The 16794-nt window shown below is 37.0% G+C and overlaps 1 pseudogene; it reads left to right on the top strand.

The window, feature by feature from the left end:
* Positions 1–2863: 2863 nt before the first annotated feature.
* Positions 2864–5339, top strand: LOC139809727 (putative nuclease HARBI1; annotated as a pseudogene).
* The last annotated feature ends 11455 nt before the right edge of the window (positions 5340–16794 follow it).

Genomic DNA, 16794 nt, shown 5'->3' with positions numbered 1-16794 from the left:
AAAGCTACATGTTTTTTGTAATCTATAAATGAATGTAAAGTTTGAAGTTTTTTATATATTTTTAATTTCTTTTTTCGCGTTTTGTACATTCTGAATCTCACCATCTTACTTGCTGTTTAATCGATTTTCCCTGTTTTATTTTTGGATTAGTGGATTTTTCGAAAATTTCTTTCCTGCCTGACGCTATATTCACCGCTCCTTTCATTTTGTCAGTAAACAAAGAGTATCTTGTTTGAAGATCTTTATCTATTATGCCTCTTTCTAGTTTCTCTATATTATTTTTTTATTAATTTCTGATATAGTACCCAGTCCGTATTCTTTGTTGACAATCTATTAGTGATTTTCTTAAAAACTGTGACTTCAACATCTATATCTACTTTTAGTGGAAAATGATCTGACTCCCAAGCATCCTCTAGTTGTTCATAATTAATATAATCAATTGTTTTATTATCCGCAAAAATTAAGTTTAAATTTGATGCTATTTGATTCCTCCAATTTAACCTAGATAATGTATATATCTTGATTTACGCATATATATCCCTGATTGAAGAATTTTTTTTGTAAATTTTTCCCATTACGATCCGTATCATTGCAGTTCCATAAAATGTTACGGGCGTTAAAATCCCCCATTAAAATTGATCCAACTCCTTTCTTTTCAAAATTGAGTAAATTAGTTTAAACCTTAGGATCTTCCCTGCCATTCGGTCTCCTATATACCGCAATAAGATTAAATTTCATCTGAGAATTGTGTATCCTAATACCACATGTATCAAAGTTTTTTGAACCAACATACCATTTTTTAATTACTTCGAATTCTATCCTCTTACTAATAGCAATGATAATAATACCTCCACTACTACCTATACTTTCCTTTCCTACTATATTGTATCCTGATATTTGAAATTTGTTAAGATCATATAGGTACCTTTGATTCAGTTATGACGGCGATATCAAATTGTTTAATATGTAAATCAAACTCATCTTTCTTGTTTCGAATACCGCAAGCATTCCAGAATACTACTTTAACCATAGTTGAACCTGTATTACTTCTATCTCCGTTCCTTTGATCTACCAGCTCTTGGTTGGGTAATTATGCATAAAAAGACCCCACCCGCCAACGATCTTGACCTTGACATATGTTGTCAAGGTCACCCTCCTGAGTGACCTTCAGAAGTTTTTAGCCGGCGGTCGTTATTCGTTAAAAAGTTATTAATAAAAAAAGTTTGGAAATATAGCAGTTATTTTGAGTATTGGAAGGCATAAACGACTAATATTACGTTTTTTTTTAAAGCAGAGAATAGTATATTTCGCGAAAAAGTCGCTGCTTTACCAAAACACAACATTTAAAACAGTAAATTGTTGATAAATTGTATATTGAATATATATGAGTATTGGAAGGCATAAATGACTAATATATATGTCGAAATAGTTCAAGCATACACTTTCCACGCGAAACGAGGTGCCACATGGGTTCGTGGCGTGTTTTACAAGCTCTTTTATTGTAAGGTGCGCGCGCTTTGGTTACCAATACACCTTCGAACTGTTTATTTTGTAAAAAGGAAAAACACTCGGTATATAAATGTCCTGATTTCATTAAGCTGTCGGTACCGCGTAGGTGGGATTTCATTAAAAAATTTAAACTTTGCAAGAATTGCCTCCGAGCACACACTGGCAATTTTAGTTGGTCGCATTGCAAAATGTGCAATAAATATCACAACACGTTTTTACATAACCCGACATCCAAATCATTGGCGATAAAACATGAAACTTCCAAGATGACGCACGAACCTTCATAAGATATATAAATAAATTTTTTAAATTCTTGATATTAGTTGATAGAAATTTATGTATGATATGATATATATATATATATATAATATTTTATTAAAAATAAATATTAACAGTAAAAATAAATTATAATTTTTATTATATATACTTATTTAAATTGTTTAATTAGAAATTAACCTCAGTTTCATTATGTGGCCAAAACTAGTACTTATTGTAGCGAAAACTGGTGTTTTGGTGGCCAAAAACGGTGAAATCGGAACTTATAATATAATTTTTATTTTTGAAATATTTATTTAAATTTATTTGTTTGCCAATCTTAAGTTTCTTATATAAAAGATTCTTAAGAATATATTAAAGTAGTTAAAAGCGTTACATAACAAAAAGAATTTAATTTAAAACGTATTTATTTCGTCAAAAATCCTTAAAGTGGCCACAAACGGTGCACTGACCCTACTCGCAACTGATTGTCGCGTAAAAGATCTATAGTGCGATCTCGCTTCGCGTATACTTGGCGCGGGGACATTACCGTGTCTCTTGATTTTCAGAGAGGCTCAGTACTCACAACTTTAATGATTTGTAAAAACCATAGTAAAAAATGTGAGTTTTACATTGTTAAGTTTTTAAGTTTTACATATATATATTACAAATAACATATATGTATGCATAATGACATATATTTCAATTTCAATGTCCAAATAATATCAAAATAAAACATTTTATAGTAGTGTTATTTAACAATAATGTAAAACTCATATTTTCCACAATGGTTTTTAAAAATCATTAAAGTTGTGAGTACTAAGCCTCTCTGGAAATGTAACGTTTACCCTGAAGAAAGAAAAAATGTATTTCAATGAAATAGTAATTTACAAAATATATTATTTCATATATCTTGACTACGATAAATATATAAAGCTTAACTTTCAGAAATAGAATACTTGATATACTTACGCTCTATCCCTTTCCTATATTTTTACAATATAACTTTAGTGCAAATCTATGCAATTGTTCGGTAAATGACATATATTTCAATTTTAATGCTCAAATAGTATCTAAATTAAAACATTTTATAGTATATATATATATATATATATATATATATATATATATATATATATATATGTAGGTCCGGAAGTATGTTCCGGGACTTTTATTTTTTTACATCGGTATATTCCAGGACATTTGGCAGTTTCCAGGACTGTCCTGGAAAAAATTCATGTCCTACGGCACGTTTCGGGACAATTTTTTGAATCTGATTACATATATATGCGTTATATTCCAGGACTGTACATTTCAAAAAACGTAAACAGTCCCGGAACATACCTCTAGACCTACATATATATATACAATATATTTTAATTTATAGATACTATTTTATATATATATATATATATATATATATATATATATATATACATACATACATACACACACACACACAAAGATTGATATATTTGTATATGTGTTTGATAAATCTATATTTGTATTCAGAGGTGCGTAAGTGTCCAACTGTGATAATTGAGTCCTCCTAGTTAACAATGGATTTGGAAAATCCAAACAATCTGGCAATGCATGAATTAAATTTTTCGAGTGATGAGGAGGAAGTAGAAGAGATGCGTGCTCCTAAGCGATATTTTCGTGATTATCAAAATTCTTTTGAATTCTACAGTGAATGGGAATTTAAACGAAGATTTCGATTTTCCAAAAATTCGGTAATGTTTGGCATCTTACCTTTAGTAGAAGAAGGACTTGCCAAAATAAACAATCGAGGCTTGCCAATATCTCCTGTTGTACAATTATTAATATGTTTAAGATTTTATTCAACGGCAAGTTTTCAGGTATGTAAATTGTATATATATATGTACACATACATACGTGTGTTTGGGTGTGTATTAATAATATAAGAATAAATTATTAAAGAATTTTTTTGTAGCTTATTTTAGGGGATGTAATAACAATATCACAACCAACAATTTCACGAATTGTGTGTTCAGAGTGTCCACTTTATTATAGCTAGCCATATTAATCGATATATCAAAATACCATCGTCAGATAAATCACGTTTAGAGAATAAACGACTATTTAAGGAACTTGGACGTGGTCATGGAGGCATATAGGTTTTCCTAGTATTGGTGGCGCAATAGATTGCACACATATTCGTTTAGTACACACTAGACTTCAAAATGTTAATAAAATTTTTAGAAATAGAAAAGGACACTTCTCTTTGAACGTTTAGGTACATATATAATACTTGTTTGAGTAATTTAAGAAAATATTTGTATAAATACAAAAGGATAAATACAAAAAAAAGACTATTTCATCTCATTTTTTCTCTTTCTAGGTAATTGTTGGACCACGCACCGAAATTTTAGATATTGTTCCTGAATGGCCAGGAAGTGAACACGATAGCCGAATCTTTCAATATTCTCGCATATATATGCGATATAGACAAGGCGAACTGGATGGAATGCTTGTTGGAGATGCTGGATATCCCGCATTGCCTTTTTTACTTACGCCGATTGGTAATCCTAGAACGGATGAAGAAATAAGGTTCAATACATGTATTTTATAACTGCAATTTTAAAATTCTTGTATAATTGTATTATGTTCATGATATATATTTTTTTGTTTCAGTTATAATACAACTCATGGGAGAACAAGAAAAATTGTCGAGAGGACATTCGGTATTTGGAAACGTAGATTTCTTTGTCTGTCAAAAGGGCTTACTACAAAATGTTAACGTCTACATCAATCGTTGTGGCATGTGCTGTTCTTCATAATCTCTCATTGATTTTGAATGATTACTTAGAAGACGATGATGAAGAAATAGTAGATATGAATAATGAAGTCCCGGTGGTCGAGCCTCACTGACAGCCTGGAGACGGCATTCTCGTACGAAATGCTCTCATTGAACGACTGTTCAGGTAAAATTTCTATCTATTATGACACACACACACACACACAACACACACACACACACACACACACACACACACACACACACACACACACGCACGCACGCACGCACGCACGCACGCACGCACGCACGCACGCGCGCGCGCGCGCGCACACACACACACAAATACATACAACACAACTACATAACACAAATATATATACCTTCCAAAGTACAATTTTCCTTGTCGGGGTCGGATATTTCTATGGTTTGATTAGCAGATATCAGGTTAAATACATTCTCTCGTTTTTCTAAAATATATTATTATTCAAGTAACACAATTGTGTTAATGTTAAAAATCTCCCGTTTAATACATACATTATTGTCATAGAATACATCAATACATACCATTAATTTCAGTGTCAGACATTATTGATGTAAATGAAACAGGCGCAGTCTTCATAAGATGTGGTGCTATATTGGCAACATAATTGGTAGTCATGCAGAAATTCGATAAATAATTAAGAATGAGAAGCGAGCTCATTCTGCCACTTGAATTCAAAGTGAACTGATCTAAAGAGTCGATATTAAAAACAATGACATGTAAGTCATAACAAATATTGAAAGTATAATTACATACATATAGATATAGCCGTTATGATCTTGTTGTATTTATGTTTGAACTCTCCGTATCTTTTAAAATGTTTTGTTTACAATTGCAATGATATCCAATAGTCATTTTTCTAACTGCCCAAAGCGTGTCAGGCCGTTAGGCTAACAGCCGGCTTTTAGCCTAAGAGGCTGAATTTACTAGGCTATTACACTAATTCACAGTTCATTACTCTATTGGCCGGCGTTTAGCTAAGTTCCTAGGATTTTAGTTAACGGGCTGCTTTTTCTATAAGCCTACGACATATATATGGGGTATTCCATGGGATCTCAACTTTTTTTTTCACTCGCATTCACCGATTTTTTTTTTGCAGTATATGTTATTGTACTAAATGATAGGTTTCTTCTTAATTTTTTTCAGAATTTTATGGACGTTATTTCAGTAGATATCAACAGTTGAATTTTGAGTTTTTTTCAAGAATTGATATTTTCGGAAATTTTGAACTCAAAATAAGTTCTTCTATATAAAAAAAATTTGTATACATGAAAAATGTTGGATTCTTGTACTTTGAGATGGTAATTTTTATTTTTTACCATATTAATTTTTAGTACTTTTTTTATGAAAAACGAATAAAAAATTAATTATCTCAGAAGTGCCATGCTCAATTGTGTTTGCCAGAGGAAAAAGTGATATAGAGGACTTTTTGACTTGATTTTGTCTTAAGAATACTGTTGGAATAGCATTCCAATTTTTTTTAAATATTTGTAAACACTCCAAGAAGATGCATACACAAATATTTAAAAAAAATTAGAGTATACTATTGCAACAGCACATTTTTTAAATAAAATTTAGTTAAAAAGTCCTCTGTACCATTTTTTTCTCTGGCAAACAATCATCAAAATATCACAAGCTAAATATTAAAAAAGTTATCAAGTTTTCCTTGAATATCTCTAACGGCTTGATTTATTGGAAAAGTGTTTCATTAAGCCCAATAGGGCTTAAGTCAAATTTTGTAAATGAAAACCCCTATTTTCTTTGTACCATCTTTCTCTATTAATTAATTTGAACAACTTTTGTTTGAAAAATTCTTTTATTTGCTTAATACTTTTTGAGATATTCAAGGAAAACTTAGTAACTTTTTCAATATTTAGCTTGTGACATCTTGATGATTGTTTGCCAGAGAAAAAAGTAGTACAGAGAACTTTTTAACTTAATTTTATTTCAAAAATGTGCTGTTGCAATAATATACTCCAATTTTTTTTAAATATTTGTGTATGCATCTTCTTGGAGTGTTCACAAGTATTTAAAAAAATTGGAGTGCTATTGCAACAGCATATTCTTAAGACAAAATCAAGTCAAAAAGTCTTCTATACCATTTTTTCCTCTGGCAAACAATTATCAAGATATCATAAGCTAAATATTGAAAAAGTTACCAAGTTTTCCTTGAATATCTCAAAAAGTATTGAGCAAATAAGAAAATGTTTCAGACAAAAGTTGTTCAAATTTATTAGTAGAAAAAGATGATACAATAAAAAATAAGGGTTTTTATTTAAAAAATTTGACTTGGGCTTAATACAGGCCCCGGACCCAAAATCTAATAAAATCGTCTACTGCGGTCTCCTTCAAACCCTTCAACTTTTATCTAAAACACTTTTCCAATAAACCAATACTTTCTGAGATAATTGGTGGAAATCATTCCCTTATGGAAAAATACACTCAACTTCTGGTGTTAACCGTTAAAAAAACACCATAGAAAAATCCTTAAAGTTGGGTGTGATTTCAAACCGCCAATTGAAGGTTAACCATTGTTTGAAGGTTACCTTCAATTGGCGGTCCAAAATCACACCCAACTTTAAGGGTTTTTCTTTGGATGATGGTTAACCTTTAAGTGATAGTTAACTTTCAATTAATGGTTAATCATTAAAAATGACGGTATAAACTCTAAAAATATGAACCCTTAAATGAAAGTAAGTAACACCCAAAAAAAATAAACTCCATATTTAAATGTTCTCAATTGCTTCCGCCGATAATACATACCCGCAAAAGAGAACATCATACACTATGCAAAGTTTATATATGTGTATATATATATATATATATATATATATATATATATATATAACGATGTTATACATTGTAACGGTCTGACTTTATATCGAACGCGGCCTAAGTTTACTGGATCGGGAGTTTGATGAAAGGCCCAGAGACAGTAGTCAATTTGCGATACACACGTATTTCTTTACTTTATTCAACTCGAGATGCGGTATACAAAGTATATTACAAGAAAATAACGAAGCGCGGTATATTACATACGAACGGAGTTCATCGCAGTATCTTACGGGAAAATAACGAAGCGCGGCATATTACATACGAACGGGACGCGGTTACAGAGATCATTTACGAATAACAATCGACAGTGCCGGTGCACTGGGCGGCCTACAGGAAATAATAAAACGCGGTATATTATATACGGACGGAACGCGGTTACAGATATCCTATACGAATAATCGACAGGGCCGGTGCACTGGGCGGCCTACAGGAAATAATAAAACGCGGTATATGATATACGAACGGAACGCGGTTACAGATATCATATACGAACGGGGAGTACGATGGGTATAGTACTCTACGGTCGCGGCGCGGCACCGTGGTGCGGGTGCACCCGGTGCGGTATATCGAGTGGGCGTGAGCGCGATATGTACACGGAGGATTGCGGAATCCCGGGGTTACGGTCGCGAGAACCCTCGCTACGAGGCCGAGCACGCTCGACCGCGCGGTGCCGTGGCCGTCGGGGTAAGTGTGAGGGAGCTCGGAGACACTCTGAGAACCCTCAGTAGAGGCCCAAACGCTGGACCTTGTTTTGCGTGTCGCCCTAGGATCTGGGAGATAGGCTTCGTCAGGAGTAGCGAAGAGCCGTGATAGCGACGAAATGTCGTTTCGTCGAGCGCGCCGGCTTTTTATACCGCTCGGCGCGGCGAGCTTGGCAGGAGGGAGGCCGATCGTCAGGCGATGGCGTGGTGGTGGGAGCGGCGCGATCCCGTGTGCTCGCTTCGGCGAGGATCGGCGTCGTGCAAGAAGGCACCGGTGCGGCGGATTTCCCGCGCACACGGTGCGTTTCAAAAGATTAAAAATTGTGGGCGCACCGCGCCCTGTCCTCGCCCGACGGAGGATCGGTCGGGCGGCATCCGGCGGGTGGTGGCCGGGGACGATGCCTTGGCGTAAGGGGCGCATCGTTACAACATGACTAAAACGATTTTTGAGAGAGAGAGAGAGATTGATTAATTGATTTTTTATTACTAGATTTTTCGCCCGCGCTTCGCGCGGGTTCAAAATCTATTCCCTTCTCCCCAAACTCACTCATTAATTAGGAGCACCAATAGAACCCCATAAAACCCAATTTTCAATTCCATAGTAGCCATCTCCATAAAATTAGTAATCTTTTGGTACCAATTTCATCAAAATCATCAACTAAAAATTAGAAAAATTTTGGCACCGGTTTCAAGAAAATCGATCCATTAATAATAAATTAAACTTATTCTCCAAAAATTTTAAAAATATTAGCACTGATTTCAAAAAAATCGGTCAATTATTACTTATTATTTTTCAAAATTTTAATAATTTTCAAATCGGTTTTAAAAATCGATAACAAAAAATTATCCATAAAAATTATTCATTAAAAAAATTATCCATTAAAAAATTCAGTTTGATATCTTAAAGTTTGCGGAAATTGGCGCAATCACGTATATTTTTTTTTAACGGAAATCGTAAACCACTTTACTATTAGCAATTTTTCTAATTCTATTACATTCTTTAGTTTTTTTCTACTCCTATCTATATATATAAGTACCTGACGTCTGTATGTTTGTCTGTCTGACCGCAAACTACTTGTTATTTTCCGAGAAATTGGAAAAATTTCGTAACCGGTTTTCAAACACCGGTCTTAATCGCTCGCGACAGTCACGAATTGAAATGACTGGTTAATTCCCGAAAAATTTGAAAAATTTTTGATACCGGCTTCCAAAAAAATTGGTAACAAAAAATTATACACTTTATAGCACTCCCCGGAAAATTCTACCCCCTGTTTCATATATAACTCTTTGAAATTCGGTCAATTATGTCCCGAAAAATTAGAAAAACCGGTTTCCAGAAAATCGGTAACAAATCCTACATACAACATATTTCATTTAAAACTAATCGACCTATGAACGTATTATTCCCAAAAATTATAAAAAAAAGATTTATTTTTTTTGGCCTTTGCAGCTTCTTCCATTTCATAATTTAGTGCTGCTCTACGTTTCTGATTTTTTTAAACAAAAATCGGAAACGTTTCAAGAAAATCAGTACATTAATAAAAAATTAAACTCGCGGTTTCAAAAAAATCAGCATATACAATTCTTTGAGATTTGTGGTCAATTATTTCTAGAAAAATTGGAAAAATTTTGGAACCGGTTTCCAAAAAGATCGGTAACGAAAAATTATACACTTTATGGCAATCCTTGGGAAATTCTACCCCTACTTCATATACAATTCTTTGCGATTCGGTCAATTAATTCCCGAAAAATTGGAAAAATTTCGTAACCTGTTTCCAAAAAAATCGGTAACGAAAAATTGTACACTTTATGGCAATCCCCGGGAAATTCTATTCCTACTTCATATACAATTCTTTGAGATTTGGTCAATTAATTCTCGTAAAATTTGATAAAATTTCGGAACCGGTTTCCAAAAAGATCGGTAATGAAAAATTAACCACAACATTTTTATCCCCGGAAAATTCTACCCCTATTTCATATACTTTTGGTAAAAATTTGGTCCACTAACGAATGAGTAGTTCGCGTACAGACAAACAGACAGAATCTATACTGACTTATGAGGAAATGACCACCCTCTTAACACAAATTGAAGCAATACTTAATTCTAGACCGTTAAGTCCGTTATCTGAAGATGCAGATGATCTCAATGCCCTGACTCCAGGTCATTTCTTAGTTGGTAGCTCACTCACGGTACTACCTGAACCTTCTCTTGAAGACGTTCCTATTTCTCGACTTTCACGATGGCAGCGTATTCGTCAGATGGTAGACAGTTTTTGGTCACGATGGTCAAAAGAATGCCTTCAACGTTATTTATCCATTTATAAGTGGAACAAGACTACTTCCTCCATAAAGAAGGATTCCCTTGTTTTAGTGATGGATGAACGATATTCTCCTTCAAAATGGCCTCTCGGCAGAGTTATAGATATTCATCCAGGTAAGGATGGTCTCGTTCGAGTTGTGTCTGTTCGGACACAAACATCCATCTTAAAACGACCTATAGTGAAGGTCTGTCCTCTTCCTATCTTTCCCAGTCAAGGAACTAGTTCGCTAACCGTGGTTAACGAAGGCGGGGGGAATGTTTAGAATGTAGCATAAATTCTTGTAAATAGAGATGGCATACAGAGCTTTCGTTGGTAAAAAGGTTACTTAGTCGAATCAATAAGATCGCGAGTTGCATTACCGACCTCCTTTAAACTCACTATCGATATAACGGCGCTGTTAATCAGTAAATAAATCGTAACCATGGCGCTGATGCTCATCTATACGTGACGCTCTCAGCGACAGCTTCTCTACGCGCGACTCGTGTGTCTTCGTGTCTTCACTTCCGTTCGGCAGCTCGATTAGTGAGCACGTAATATTTCTCAGCATCGTATATCTCGAATATTCTGAAAGTGAAGGAAGGAAGGAAGGAAGGAAGGAAGTGCGTATCGTCTCCATCCGAGCTTCTCGGCTTTGGCATCCACCTTTATTCGAGACTCTCAGTCTCTGATTCGGTTTCCCGAATCGATAAATAATACGAACAAGCCGTTCGTTTGTCTAAGGAGATACGGAGATCGGTAAAAGGAATCAGCCATTGAGATTCCTTGTGGCCGCTATTAACGTTTTCTTCGAAACGTTTGTCGGTAAATCTGAAGAATAGTGGCCTCCTCACCGATTTTGTTCAACTTGGGCTTAATCGACGCGTTTTTGCACGAAACGACCGAATCTGGCAGAAAAAAGTGTCGCTCTGCCCCGCGAAGCGAGATATTAACGGTTAAAGTTGACAGAAATCAGGTTATGATTCCTGTCATACCGACGAGATGCAGCGACTACGACCATGCCCTGCGGCCACACGCGCATGCTCAGTGGTCGCACGCGCATGTAAAACTGCGCCAATTTTAAATGAATCAATCGTGCAGAATAACCAAGCATCTCGATTCAAGCAGTTAGGTCTCACGCTGGGAGTTTCATTAGTTTAATTATGCGTGGGAAGCACACACACACACACACACACACACACACAACGGGGAGGTGCGAGGGGGGGCCTTTGGCCCCCCCTCTCTCGCATTCACCCCACCGGTAGGCTGCGTGGACTTCGCTTTACAACATAAAGTACATGCTAAATTGTAAAACGAAATTATAAGTACATGCATGGGGGAGGGTGCAGGGGAGATAAGCCTTTCTGTTCACGTGCGCTCACGCATGTAAGCCCCCTTGCACCCCTCCATGCATGTGCCTTATAATTTCGCTTTACCCAACTTAGCATGTACTTTATGTTGTAAAGCGAGGTCCACGCAGCCTACCGGCGGGGTGAGTGCGGGGGAGAGGGGGCAAAGGCCCCCCCTCGCACCCCCCGTTGTGTGTGTGTGTGTGTGTGTGTGCTTATTATATTAATTAAACTAATAAAACTCCCAGCGTGAGACCTAACTACTTGAATCGAGATGCTTGGTTATTCTGCACGATGTAACTGTTTAATGATTTTCGTTAAAGCAGGGCACATACACACGTGTGTATGCCCTGCTTTATAGAAGTTGTGATTTTCGTTAAAGCAGAGCACACACACACGTGTGTATGCTCTGCTTTATAGAAGTTGTGATTTTCGTTAAAGCAAGGCACACACACGTGTGTATGCCCTACTTTATAGAAGTTGTAATTTTTGTTAAAGCAAGGCACACACACACGTGTGTATGCCCTGCTTTATAGAAGTTGTGATTTTCGTTAAAGCAGGGCACACACACGTGTGTATGCTGGTGTATGCCCTGCTTTATAGAAGTTGTTATTCTCTGCTTTAACAATTTTATTTCTGTTTCGTTAACTTCAACACTTAATATCTGTAACATAAATAATTTGTTAAAGCAGAGAATAGTTGATATATGAAAAGTAAATATTTATGTGTACTTTTCATATACCAACTATTCTCTGCTTTAACAAATTATTTCAAATTATGTTACACTTTCTGACTTACCAACCAAACAGTTGTCACGTGATCTGCTGCATGCGCGTGCGGCCACTGAGCATGCGCGTGTGGCCGCAGGGCATGGTCGTAGTCGCTGCATCTTGTCGGTATGACAGGAATCATAACCTGATTCCTGTCAACTTTAACCGTTAATATCTCGCTTCGCGGGGCAGAGCGACACTTTTTTCTGCCAGATTCGGTCGTTTCGTGCAAAAACGCGTCGATTAAGCCCAAGTTGAGCGAAATCGGTGAGGAGGCCACTATTCTTCAGATTTACCCGTTTGTCTTTTGGACACTCGAAGGTAAGAAACCTTAGCTTGTGTGGCTGTTATTGAATATTGAAGGAATACTGTAATCAATTTCTTGATTACAGTAAATTCAGAGACGTCTCGCCGAGGCACTTCGGTGCGAGATTTAGTATTCTCTGTTATGCGCATAACTCGAAAAGGACGTAGTGATCCTTTAACCGGAATAAATATCCAGAAAGGACGTAGTGATTCTTTAATCGGAATAATTATCTATAATCGGGAATGATTATTAAGACAATTGTCACGTGAGCAGATTATTCATTATTAAGTGAATTCGATAATATATTGTTTGCGTCTACGTTTAATTCTTCGAACACTGTTTTGCGGCACATATCTTATTGATTCGAGCGAGGATTCGAGTCTAATATTATTCTTAATTGCGTCTTCTTTTTCACATTAGTTGCGTTTACTTTTCAGCATAAACAGTATTAACTTTAATTTTAAACTCTTAGTTCTGAGTGATTATTATTTCAGTTGGAATAACCAAAAGCGTAATAGAGATTCTTCTGGATCTCAAGTAACTTGCGAGAAATTTCTTTTATCTTTTGTGCATGCTCTGTTTATATTTTTTTTTTGGTAATTGGATACGTCTGTATATAATGTATATGTTACGGGCAAAGTCAGCATAGTGTGCAGTGTCGGCATTGCCCGGGCAATGTCAGCATTGCACAACGCGACTGGGCAAAGTAGTTTATTAGCGGACATTGCCCGGTTTGATGTGGGCAAAGTTAACACTGCCCATCCAGCGATGGCAATGTCAGCAACGATTATCACATTGCGGACTTTGCTCGGTTTCAAGTAGGCAATGTCGACAATGCTAAATCTCCGTGGGCTAAGCTGCGCTAAATAAGGGTAATTCTTCAGTTTAGCTACCTCAACACAGAAATCGATGCAATTAAGCTTAATCGACGCGTTTTTGCATGAAACGAATGAATCTGAAAAAAGTGTCGCTCTGCCCTGCGACGCGAGATATTAATCGTCAAAGTTGAACCGACGACATGTAGCACCACTAAACGTGCCCTGCGGCCATATGCGCATGCTCAGTGGTCGCACGCGCATGTAAAACTGCGCCAATTTTAAATGAATCAATCGTGCAGAATAATCAAGCATCTCGATTCAAGCAGTTAGGTCTCACGCTGGGAGTTTCATTAGTTTAATTATGCGTGGGAAGCACACACACACACACACACAACGGGGGGGTGCGAGGGGGGGCCTTCGGCCACCCCCCTCCTCCGCACCCACCCCGCCGGTAGGCTGCGTGGACCTCGCTTTACAACATAAAGTACATGCTAAGTTGTAAAACGAAATTATAAAGTACATGCATGGGGGAGGGTGCAGGGGAGAAAAGCCTTTCTGTTCACGTGCGCTCACGCATGTAAGCCTCCTTGCACCCCTCCATGCATGTGCTTTATAATTTCGCTTTACAACTTAGCATGTACTTTATGTTGTAAAGCAAGGTCCACGCTGCCTACCGACGGGGTGGGTGCGGGGGAGGGGGGGGGCAAAGGCCCCCGCTCGCACCCCCCGTGTGTGTGTGTGTGTGTGTGCTTCCCACGCATAATTAAACTAATGAAACTCCCAGCGTGAAACCTAACTGCTTGAATCGAGATGCTTGGTTATTCTGCACGATTGATTCATTTAAAATTGGCGCAGTTTTACATGCGACACTTTTTTCTGCCAGATTCGTTCGTTTCGTGCAAAAACGCGTCGATTAAGCCTAATTGCATCGATTTCTGTGCTGAGGTAGCTAAACTGAAGAATTACCATACATTTAGCGCAGCTTAGCCCACGGAGATTTAGCATTGTCGACATTGCCCACTTTGAACCGAGCAAAGTCCGCAATGTGATAATCGTTGCTGACATTGCCATCGCTGGATGGGCAGTGTTAACTTTGCCTACATCAAACCGGGCAATGTCCGCTAATAAACTACTTTGCCCAGTCGCGTTGTGCAATGCTGACATTGCCCGGGCAATGCCGACACTGCACACCATGCTGACTTTGCTCGTAACATATATGAATTCAATGTGTAAGATCTATTTTATTTGTTTAAACCTTACTTATACAAAAGATGACTCGATTCCCGGGAAGGAACGTGCATTCATCGAACGAGATATTTATCAAAGTGTATCCGCAGTTTTATTTTAATTAACAATGGCTACAAATATCGCTCTCCTGAGACCGCCTCTATACGCACGCTTTTCACACATTCACTCACTCGCCCAATAAATATCCTCGCGGACACTTATCGCTCATTATGCGTCACGCCGAAGATGGTCGTCATATCAAAATGTACGCGTCTCGATAGGAATTAAGAGAATACTAATGCGATATATGGATACATTTGTATAGCGCGAGAATTATTATACTCTCCGAGGACGCGTGCCGATCACGATTCAAGTTCGTGTTAGAGACAAGTACTCATCTGCGTGCTCGGGAACCTCCTGCGCTTCCCTCGTTGGCTCTCTCGCCTGTTCCGGGGACCCTTGCCTCACGTGGCTGATAGAATGCTGGGCGGGCCGTAATGCTCCGCAGTTTGATCGCCTTATCCTGACTCGCCTCTCAATCCACAGTCAGTCTGCTCGTCGTAAAGCCCGTATTTAGAATTAAGTGTGGTCGGCTCGGAGTCCCCAGAACGAAAGAGACCGAGCCTCGCTCGGTCCCATCGATCATCGGATCGCGGATCGATGGACATGCGCAAATCACCCGCCTCCCACTTCGGGAGAATCATAGGGTGGTGGATGGTAGCGTGCTCCCACTATTACACCCCACATATTACATTTCACATATTACATCTTACAAATGATGAATTGATCCGTTTGATTGTCTGAAATGCCCTTTCGGCAAGACTATTCCTACTTTCTATTTACATTTCTCTTTACATTTAACATCTTAGTCAGGAATTCAATTGTAAAGCTTGCTTACAATCATCTCAGTGATTAATATTAAAGAACGGAATAGGATTCTTATCGTCATTGAATTCAAAGATTCTTATTTTAAGTATTGTTCTCAATTACTGAATTGTCCATTTATGAAATTGTCATATTTACTCAAATGTTTTGATTGTTTGCTCGAATAATTATCGAATATACAGATATTATAGTATATAACTAATTAAAATAATATTTGTTTATGTCAATTAAAATTTAAAGATTTTTACAAAATTATTTATAAATTTAAAACATGAGAAATTCTAAAAAAAATTAGAATTTTGTACATTGCTTTCTCACCATTTTTAAGGGGATCCTGCAGCCGTATGATTTACCGACATTTTCGTTTTTCGATGGATCTTTTAATTGGCTTTACAGAATTGCAAGTTTTTGGTCTAGAATTAAAGTACGCACAAAAATCTAGGGTAGAAAACGCGATTTTATATCAAAAACACCAAAAAATTAAAAATGTTACTTATTTGGGCACATACAGCTGTCACCTGACGACAATATTTACTTAAAACAAAAATTCTGCAGTTTATACATACATAATGTTTATCATCTGCCCTTGGGAAAACATGTAGGAATAATATCGTGCAAGTAGAAGTAAGATTCAATGCGTACAAAAAAAGATCCATCGAAAAATTATTTTAGTAATGCAAATACGGATGCAGAATGACAAGAAGAGCAGCAACAGTAGTTGCCGGATCTTGCGTAAGATGGCGAGCAATCGAAAAAAGGACAGATGTCATTTCGTTAGATAAAGACAGATATAGGGAAAACAAAATTAGAAAGGTTGACATTATCGACATCGAGGAAGTTCACCAGTCACTGCAGGATCCTCTTAAGTGTGTAAATTAGGAATTTGCCGAAAGCCTCCCTTTGCATACCCCTGCGCGCGCGCGCGCGTGTGTGTGTGTGTATAGGTGTATATGTGTGTGTATGGCAGATTGCTCTTACCCCAATTTTGAAAATTTGGTACAATCACCCTCTTAAGGGTACAAATGAAACTGGCGGTGTTA

The sequence above is a fragment of the Temnothorax longispinosus genome, chromosome 3 (genome assembly GCF_030848805.1).
Source record: "Temnothorax longispinosus isolate EJ_2023e chromosome 3, Tlon_JGU_v1, whole genome shotgun sequence".
NCBI classification, from domain to species: Eukaryota; Metazoa; Arthropoda; class Insecta; order Hymenoptera; family Formicidae; genus Temnothorax; species Temnothorax longispinosus.
This window is presented reverse-complemented; position numbering and strand designations above follow the sequence as displayed.